The 9707-nt window shown below is 40.0% G+C and overlaps 2 long non-coding RNA genes across 2 annotated transcripts; one reads left to right on the top strand and one right to left on the bottom strand.

Annotated features, from left to right (window-relative positions):
- Positions 1-3461: 3461 nt before the first annotated feature.
- LOC131307420 (uncharacterized) lies at positions 3462-6118 on the bottom strand. The gene is made up of 2 exons (XR_009194125.1): positions 4189-6118; positions 3462-3831 (listed from the first exon to the last, which is right to left on the bottom strand). It is a non-coding gene; the product is annotated as an uncharacterized LOC131307420 (long non-coding RNA).
- On the top strand, positions 5995-7108 carry LOC131307421 (uncharacterized). The gene is made up of 2 exons (XR_009194126.1): positions 5995-6064; positions 6107-7108. It is a non-coding gene; the product is annotated as an uncharacterized LOC131307421 (long non-coding RNA).
- Positions 7109-9707: the final 2599 nt, after the last annotated feature.

Genomic DNA, 9707 nt, shown 5'->3' with positions numbered 1-9707 from the left:
TAAAATAATAGTCACCTACGAAAAGATGTACAATTTTCGGATAAAAATATTATTTTCGTACATGATTTTTCGAGTTTCTTCGCACCAAATTAAAGATCTTGATTAGTTCTTTAATTTGATGCCAAAAAAATCAAAAAACTATGAAGGAAAGTTATTTATTTTTTAATCCGAAAATTGCACGTTTTTTCATATGAAACTATCAAAATGGCACAGAGGAGTGCTATTATTCAATACATTCCAGCTATTGATGGGTCCTAATTCGTAAGTTACAGCTTTGAAAGCAACCAATGGGTGCAAGTGGATGGACAACTTCATGCTACACTAGACTCTTATTAGTCCACAGGAGGTGTGAACCTTTTGTGTGTTTGGGATGATCGAGAATAGGTGAAAGTACATGGAGACCCCCTCAACTATGTCTTCTTTTATGGAGACCCCCTAATGTTTAAAATCGCCCATACAGACTCCCTCAACTATATGAAATGAAAAATTGAATAACTCTGTTAACAAAATGAGAGGAAATGACGATTCTACTCCTAAAAAATCGCCCACATTGATCCTCTCATCTATAAAATTGATGGCTGCTTCTTTTGGTTAGCCAATTCCTTGATCAAGGATGGCTGCTTCTTTTGGTTGTTTCTGTGACTTTTGTCTGTCATCAATAAAGTTCCTACCCTTTTGGCGAAAAAGGAAGAATAAAATGCTAGTGGATCATGGAGAAACTCCATGCTCATCTCCAACCCAATTTTCTTAAATAGATAGAGACTCAAAACGTACTTTTTTATCCAAAAAGCAAGTTTAGAGATTTTCACTATTCACTCCAACTTCAATCCTAAATCTCTATTTTCATCTTTACTTGAAAAGGGTAACGAGGTGATTTTAGAAAGGCAAAAAAATATGAAGATCATTCTCTATATGTTTGAAACATCACTATATATAGAGAACCAAATTTCGGTCTCTAAAATAGAGACCCAATATAGAGCTTGATTGGAGTTATTTTGTTCTCTATTTTAAAGATTTAGAGCTTGATTGGAGATGTTGACTATCTGACTAAAGACGCCTAGACCGCCACAGGGTCATTCGTTGAAATGATCCTTTGACGTGTTTTGAAGGAAAGAAAAAGAATTGAGAGGATGGAAACTCGTTTAAATAGTTCCACCAACTTTCTCATTCAGGTTTGTATAGCTGATTGTATAGCTGCTGGTCTGTGTAGGACTTGCAAAAAGATGCTCATTTTGTAGTTAGCTTCTGGTTTATTGTTCAAGGGGGCATGCCCCTTTGACTTTGTATATCCTTTTTGGTTTAATAAAATCTTCAATTACCCACAAAACAAAAATTTCTCATTCTAATTTTGATCTGTTATAGCGTTAACTCGACTGCATAATCTAGGAGATATTTATTTTGATCTATCATATGCGGATTGCCACATGGACCAACTCCGTCGGCCAATATATATTTCATTTTCCTTGTGTATTTGTTACAATTAAAATGACCCGGTGTAGCATTTGGCTCTGCGTGTATCAGGCCCTTTTTCAACCACAACTAACCATTGTCCATTGGAGTAATTGCCCAGTTACATGAAGTGAGGGCTCCACAATCTATTTTACTATAACTCAAGGTGTCCGGATCAACTTACTTACTAATCCCGGGAGACAATCCCTTTGTCCGCTTGGAGGGGGGAGGATTTTGACCGCCATGCCAATCCCTAAAGTAATGGGGTGCATTTGGAACCACATAGGAGCGGGTTTTGTTGAATCACAGATAAGAACAGCAAGGGGTATAAAGGTGGAGAATTATTGAGGCGTTTGGATGGTGTGGCAATCCTTCCGTCCTGTCCTTTTATTTTTCTCCCTTCTTTAGTTTACTCATTTTACTTGTTTTATTCGAAGTGCGCATAAGTTAGCCCAAGCATCCTGAGTTACAAGAAAAAATACTTGTCTTTGCTGCATGAACTAATTAAAATCGAAAGAGGGAAAACAGTAGCAAATGATAGGAGTACCATTTTGAGCAAATTACTGAAACCAATGTTCTAAATGGCGCTTGGCGCTAGTAGGGCGGAGACCCACCTCCAAGCGCCGAGCCGCCTAGGCGGCTCCAAGCAATTCGGCGTTTTTTTTTTTTTTAAACATTTTTTTTTACAATCTGTCATAATCTGTTTTTTTTAACAATCTATTTGTCGTTATAGAATCTGTTTTTTTTTTAAATACCAAAATAAAAAATAAAAACTCAAATCAGAAATGCAAAAATTCAGAAATTTCAAAAAAACTCATCAGGTATATGATCACTGTGAGAGAGAGAGCGAGAGAGAGAGAGAGATAGAGAGAGAGAGAGAACCGAGAGAGAGAGAGAGAGAGAGAGAGAGCTGAGACTGAACTGCCGAGAAAGCCGAGAGAGAGAGAGAGACATACCGGCGGGAGAGAGAGAGAGAGAGATACCGACGGGAGTGAGAGACATACTGGCGAGAGAGAGCCAGAGAGGGACGATGGTGTCAACAGGAGTTCGTCTGCTTCGTTCGTCTGAATCTCTGGGAGCGTGGAGTATTGAATGAGGATGTAAATGTAATTGTAATATATATAGATATGATTTTGTAAAATTACATAATAAGCCCTTTTAATTTTTATACTTTTGATCCTAGCCCTTTTACATTAATAGTATACAATTTAGGCCTCCAAAGACGCCGCTGAGCCCGCCAAGGCCGCCAAGTCCGCCAAGGCCGCCAAACACCGCCAAGGCCGCCTAGGCGGCTGCCAAACACCGCCAAATCTCCTTGGGCGCCAAATCAAACGCCAAGGGGTATTGGCGTGGCGGCGGGGTGCCTCCAAGCGCCTAGGCGGCCGCCAAGGCCGCCATTTAGAACACTGACTGAAACTGATGTCTATGGAGAGATCAGAGAGGGTAAAGATGGTACACATCTTTGCCTTTGAATTCGCTAAGAAACAAATCCCATCTCCATTCAGTCTCGTGGGCATTCCATTGAGCAAGCAATTCCAATTCCTAGTAGTGGTAGAAGTTTTTTACACATTGCGGTGAACATGAACTTAGCAAAGTTAGGATTGGTTTTTTCCCACACTAACACAAATATAGCACGACACAGGTCGGGTTAGGATTGAACATGAGTAACCAAAAGTAGACACGTTAAACACGTGTAACTGCAAATTCATTTGTGGATTCATATTTCAATCCAACTCACCACAATTACTATGCCTACTGTATTTATCAACATTGTACCATGACTTGTAGAGATACGAGGTGGTGTTTCAATCTGGGTTGTTTGTGATGTAGCAGAATAATTGCTCTATGATTTCTTCTGGGATGTGAGACATTGTTGCTTTCGATTGGGAAGAAGATGATCGACCTGATTTTGAGATACTTCATCTGGGTTTTGTTTAATTGCGATCGGAGGAAATGAAGAGCTGTGTTATAAAATTTGGCGGAAATGAAAGGTGGGTAAATTGGACGCAGGATTTTCAGAATATTTTGTTATGATTTCTAAATTAATGCTTATGTATTTAAGGAATCTAACCAAAGAAATCCCTTGACACAGTTAGACAAGTCTCCAACAAATGTGTCCGGGAGTGTCGGATGTCACACTCCACATTCCACGAAAGTTCGTGTCCTTCTATCTCTACCGGTCTGAACTCTGACATTCAACAACAGCGAAAAAAAGAGAAAGATCGAACTATTTGGATATGCAATTTCAACAAAGTGCGAAACTAGTACTGTGCAAAAGAAAGGGAAAAGAATCACCAATCATCACTCAAAGAAACCAGGCTCTCGATGATTTGGAGCAGCATATTGTGGAGGTACCATCATTGGAGGGCCTTGCTAGTCATCCTGGACACAAAGAAAAATAAGTTCTTTAGCTGACTAGCTGTTAATACAAGCCAATTTCTGGTTTGGCAACTACATTAAATTCTATAGTAAAAGGTATTATTTTTTCGGTACTGGTTCAGTCGGTTCAGCTAACACCACTCTATGTGGAGTTGTGTTGCCACTGAATCCCATGCATCTTGAACTGTTTTGTAATCATGGGATAAGGCTTCCCATCTACGACTAGTTAGCGTGAAGTGAGCAATCTGAACGTAACATCTTCGCCTTTTGAAAAAGAATAGACTACAACTCCGCAAGCATAGCTTCAAGCGAGTAAAGCGAGAACGGTCTGACTGTAAAACCAAGGTGTGAGGTACTTACTCCTCCTATAGGGCAGCAGACTGCTGTCATTATGAAAACCAGCTAAAGTCTTGTTTTGCTCCATTCAGTCCACAATTATGCTCGAAGTGCCCTGGCTCTCCACAAAGATAACAAGTCTTCTGGCGTGAAGACCCGGGTGATGTCCTGTGTTGCAAGCACGCAATAGAATAAATGATGTGCTAACGTGGCAAACCCGCAACATATAAAGAAGGGATATAGAATCCCACACCCGATACATCATCTTCTTAAATGACTCCAAAGCCGTAACGAAGAAATTTTGAGTCCATGAGATCCGTCCCCAGGTATATATGTGAAGAAAATGTTCAACTAATGACACTAGGCTGACCAGTACTTCCGCTTGTACCAAACTATCAAGGTCATTTCTTCTTAGATCAAGGTTAAGCTATTATACAGAAGATTCCCCCATTAACCAATTGAAGGGGAAAACACAGCAAAAGTTAAATGCCAACACAGCAAAAGTTAAATTCCAAAGAAATTTAGTCTTCACATGGCCAAATGTTCTCAACAACGAGCACTTTTTAATTGCAAATGGATAATTTCTGCTACCAATTTACAAGGTGAATATCTGACTTGGCATAATAACTGCCTGCTATGAATTCCTGTGCGGGTGGTCACTTGACGATCTCCAAGAGGAAGAAAAAAGTACCCCCAAAAAACTAGTATAGTAAGTTCTGGCTGTCATACACTTTTTGACTACCCTAAACAAACCCTCTAATGTCTTGAATGATTTACCCGAATGCCTCAAATATTGATACTATAATCCCATCACTACTCTAAAGTCTAAACAGTCATTCAACTTCAACCCAACCCATGACAAAATCGACTTTGTGACTCAATGTGATATATACTCTAATAACCCAGTCCAGCTTATTTCTCCTTCATTGTCCATCATTAGATCATTTGGTTGTGGATAAAGAGTTTGACCCTAACCTGTTGTGAATGCAATTAAGTACATAACTCGGAAAATATGAAATGTGATGAATGAGACTATTCTGTAACGAATTGAAACGCATGAAACGCAAGAAAGAAAAAGAAACAGGATGATAACAGGATGCCCGAAGGCCCACAATAGCCAGAAAATCATGCCTTGCTTCTCGCTGTGGGCATCAATTCTTGTAGTGTAAAGGCTGTCCACAATTATAGCAACTCCTCTGGTCTGGATCCCTATGTGACTTCTCTCTTTGAAAACTCTTTTCGTTATCTAACTCCTCCTCCACAGCCAATGCCCTATTAACAGCCTCCGAATATGAGTGCAGATCCAACATAGACACCCTGCGTCGGAGAGTGACCTTTAGTCCCCTTAAGAACCTTCTAATCCTAGTCTCCTCATCCGGAACCAATTCATGAGCATATCCAGCCAACTCTGAAAACTCAGCCTCATATTCTGTGACAGTTATGCCACGCTGCACTAGCTGGAGGAAATCATTCTCAACGCATGTCGGAATATGAGTGGAAAGTATTTGTCAATAAACAAATCCCTGAACTCCTGCCATGTCAAAGTCCGGTCTATCAAATGCCACCACTGGACTGCATCCTCCTCTAACTGAGAGGCTGCTAAAGACACTCTGGTCTGATCATCAGTTATGGACATAGAATTCAGAATCTTCTCCATCTGACTAAGCCAGTGCTCTGCTAACTTTGGCTCTGGCCAACCTCGAAACACCAGTGGGTTTTGTTTCTGAAACTCACGTAGTACCACCATTGATTCGGACTCCTCGCTAGCCGCTGGTTCCCTAGGATTTTGCACCATTACCTTGGCCATCTCTTCCAAGGCTGTCATGTGACTCATGTCAGCCGGCCCACTGCACTCTCCAACACATCCTGACGCTACCTGATCTGTTTGAAATCAAGAGAAGTAATACACTAAGCATGCCAGTAATAAATGAAACAATCACAGATACACTGAGAGACTGAGAGCTCTCAGTCATAAAGTACTACCCCCAAGCCCAAAGCAGTTGTGAAATTACCAAGGTGTTATGCCCGTATTATTTCTTCAGGGAATTACAGGTTCTGAAATTAGTACAGGAATATAAAACTTGTATGTAGCATTTCTATTCACAATATCAAAAAGGCAACATTTCCAGATGGAAATAAAATAGAAAGGTTGTCAATCCAGCAAAGAAACAACATAGATTGTTGAACAACATTCATTACACACAAAATGCAAACATTGAAAGTAGTCCTAAATTTACGGGGTACTTAGAGCTCTTTCGTCCGAAAGCTAAATGCCAAATATTAAGTATGAGACCAAAACCCTTACTCCACTCACAGGTTTATGTAATATCCACTGACATAAATAGAGTTTCAAAGCATAACAACAAAGTCCTCATAGACTGAACTAAATATAAAATAATTACAGTTGTCTCAACAGCAAGAGAACATATAAATCAAATTCATGTTAAGTCCAGGTCATGCCCTTGAACTTCAACCGAGGCATGTCTCGTAAAGTAATGCAAGCATTAAGCTATAGCCATTAAGCTATAGGCATTAAGCTATATGCCCTGTAGTCAAAAACCTTGTGCACTGACCAAATATAATTTCATGATGTGCATCACATGCCTGTAGGCTTCCTGTCCGAAAACGGACATGCGTGAGTTTCCAGAGTTGCCAATTAGGTTTAAGGCTACTCAAGGAACCAAACAGAACACACAAGCAAAGATTACTAGTTCGTCACAACTACAGATTACTCGGCTCAGGAGATAAGTCACAAAACAGAAAGGTGTTAGACACCCCATTCGACCGAAGCCTCGGTTAGTCTCTACTAGTCACTTAAGGGATTTAATTGCATCAATTATTAACTCTAATCAAAACGGAGGTGCAAAAGCAAAACAGTAATCAAAGTATCAAATAATGAACAAACGTGAACGAAATCGATAACAAACTCAAGGTTCTGGGCTTTCACAAACGAACCTGGTGTATGCCAAAATGATGATGAGAACGCAAGGTCAGACAGGGCAACAGACAGGCATACGCAAGTTTTACCCTGCTCTTTCATTACCGTACTACATTTTTCTCAACCACTACACGCTAGACAGCACTCATAGTTTCAAACCAACCCATAAAATAGCCTCACATCACCAAGTTTTGAATAATTGCTTTAACACTCCCATGGTCTCTATAATCATCACATCTCACACAACAAACCCATTGTGCAACTATTTATACATAACAAAACTTCCAACATGACTCCATCTTGCATAAATGTAGCACAAACAAGGATGGACCCAGGTCGGTGGCGGCGAAAGAAAAAAAAAATATCACTTTTCAGAATCCTATTATAACAAGAGTATTCTACATAAATTGATTTAAGTTGTGCAAGTTCGACGCATGACCTTTTTGAAAAATCAAATCTCTGGCACCCAGAAGTTAAGGTGAAAATCTTTTTCGCTGCTCTGTATACGTTCTCTTTCCCAAGGATACAAAGGCGTCTCCATCCATACATGCCCATGCACATGCACAGACACTTAACTTTGTTCTCCGTACCTAGATACAAACAAATCCACTAACTACACACATAGACAGCACGAGCACAACTCAAAGAAACACTCCCCAAGACAATTATTTTATCCCCTTATACCACAAAGCCTTACCCCGCTCTGCCAAGCCAAAATTGCACACCCCTAAAATTTCACCTTCTTCCTACATTAAGGCCCCTTTGGACTAACTTTTCACCGACTTTTTGGCACCTAAGTGTTTTTTCTAGGTGCCAAGCTAATTAATCAGCCGCTAGGCGGGACTAATCGACAATTAATTGCCTAGGCGTTCTAAGCGGCTAGGCGGATTATATGCGGCTAGGCGGACGGTTAGGCGGGAAGGCGATGTGATTTTAAAATATTAAGGGCTTTAGTGTCGTGGTAATGGTAACATAATATAAGGGACTTTGGTGTAGTCTTACTATGATATATACACATTTCCAGTCTACCTAGTTCTCTTACACAATCGAAAATTAGGGAGGGGACAGCAGAATATTTCTATAAAAAAAATATTGAAAATTCGCCTAATGTCTAGATGCCGATTAATCGGCCTAGGTGCTAGGCGGTGCCCAGCTGCCCGACTAGCGCCTAGAAGCTTTTAGAACTTTGCTTAATTTCTACTAGATTTTGGGATAAGTTAGCCCTAAAAAAGTCGGTGAGAAGTTAGCCCAAAGGGGCATCCTAAGAAGTAAGATCTCAACCCCAATCCCCCATGTCAACTCTCATGCGACATGTCAAACCAAAACATCAAACCCACGTCAGAATCATGTATAAAAACAAGGATTGGCGACAAATTACCCAAGAAGTCAATTCAAACACAATCGTGATACCATAGACATAACAAAGAATTACTAACGGGATGAAAAAGAAAAAGCGAGGAGTGGGTTTCGTTGTATGCATCGCCTCACAAGTGTAGCACCGATCGACGAGTGGATTTAGCCGCCTCTTCTTCGGCGGACGGCATTGGCCGCACGCCACCGTCAATAACGCACCTACCCCGCCGCCCAACCTCTGCTTCGTTTGCGCCCATAAATGGGGAAAAAAATTCCTGCTTTTACTGTATTTTGCACTTCATAGTTCATATAGGCCTAGTTCCTCGGGGTTTATTTCTTTATTTTTTCTGTTTGGCGTTTTGTCGTCATTATTTAAAAACTTCGGTAGTTTTGGGCGAAACTTTGTACTAGAAAAAATTCAAGAAAATTTACTTTTATCAAAAAAAAATTTTAAAATATCTAAGATAAATCCTCCAAACCGCTTTTGGGGTTTTAGAGTTTCGCGCAAAACCATCACTGGCGAAATTTTCTGGGGGAATTGCAAGACAGTGGCTGCTGGGGCAAAAAAATTCCATCTCATGGATGGGTTTTTATGGAATTCATCTAGATATGAAAGAAAAGAAAATACTTTCGAATACATGGAAAGGGCAACATAAAAAGATGAATACGCCCCCTCAAGTGAAACCCTAAATCCCCAAATCACTTCCTCCTCTTTTTCCATCCAAACACGCCGTCGATTGAGAACTCCACTGTTTCCCTAGTAATCAACCTTTCCTCTTCTCTCTCTTGTGACGACGAAATCTACCAGACATCTCGACATCAAATCCCATCGATCTTCAAGTATGGGCCAGAACCATATTGAAAATGAAAATTTATATAAATGGTTCTCCTAGTTTTATCCGAGTCTTATTTTCGCCCTCCAAGTATGAATTACAACTCTTTTGACCTTCAAGTTTGGTTTTCGTACCAAATTAGTCTAATTGATAACTTACGTCAGTCAAACTAGACGCAAAAAATTTGATTAAGGGCAGACTTCATCAATTGGACCAACTTGGTACGAACTGCAATGTCCAAATTTCCATCAATCTGATTTTTTCAATTCAATTTGGCTGACATAAGTTATCAATTGGACCAATTTGGTACAAAAATCAAACTTGAAGATCAAAAGAATAGTAATTGATACTTAGAGGACGAAAATGAAACTCGGATGAAACTAGAATGACAATTTCTATAAATTTCCCTATTGAAAAAG

Source organism: Rhododendron vialii, chromosome 11a (assembly GCF_030253575.1).
Source record: "Rhododendron vialii isolate Sample 1 chromosome 11a, ASM3025357v1".
Taxonomy (NCBI): Eukaryota; Viridiplantae; Streptophyta; class Magnoliopsida; order Ericales; family Ericaceae; genus Rhododendron; species Rhododendron vialii.
The sequence above is the reverse complement of the archived record's forward strand: the minus strand, read 5'-3'. Positions and strand labels throughout refer to the sequence as shown.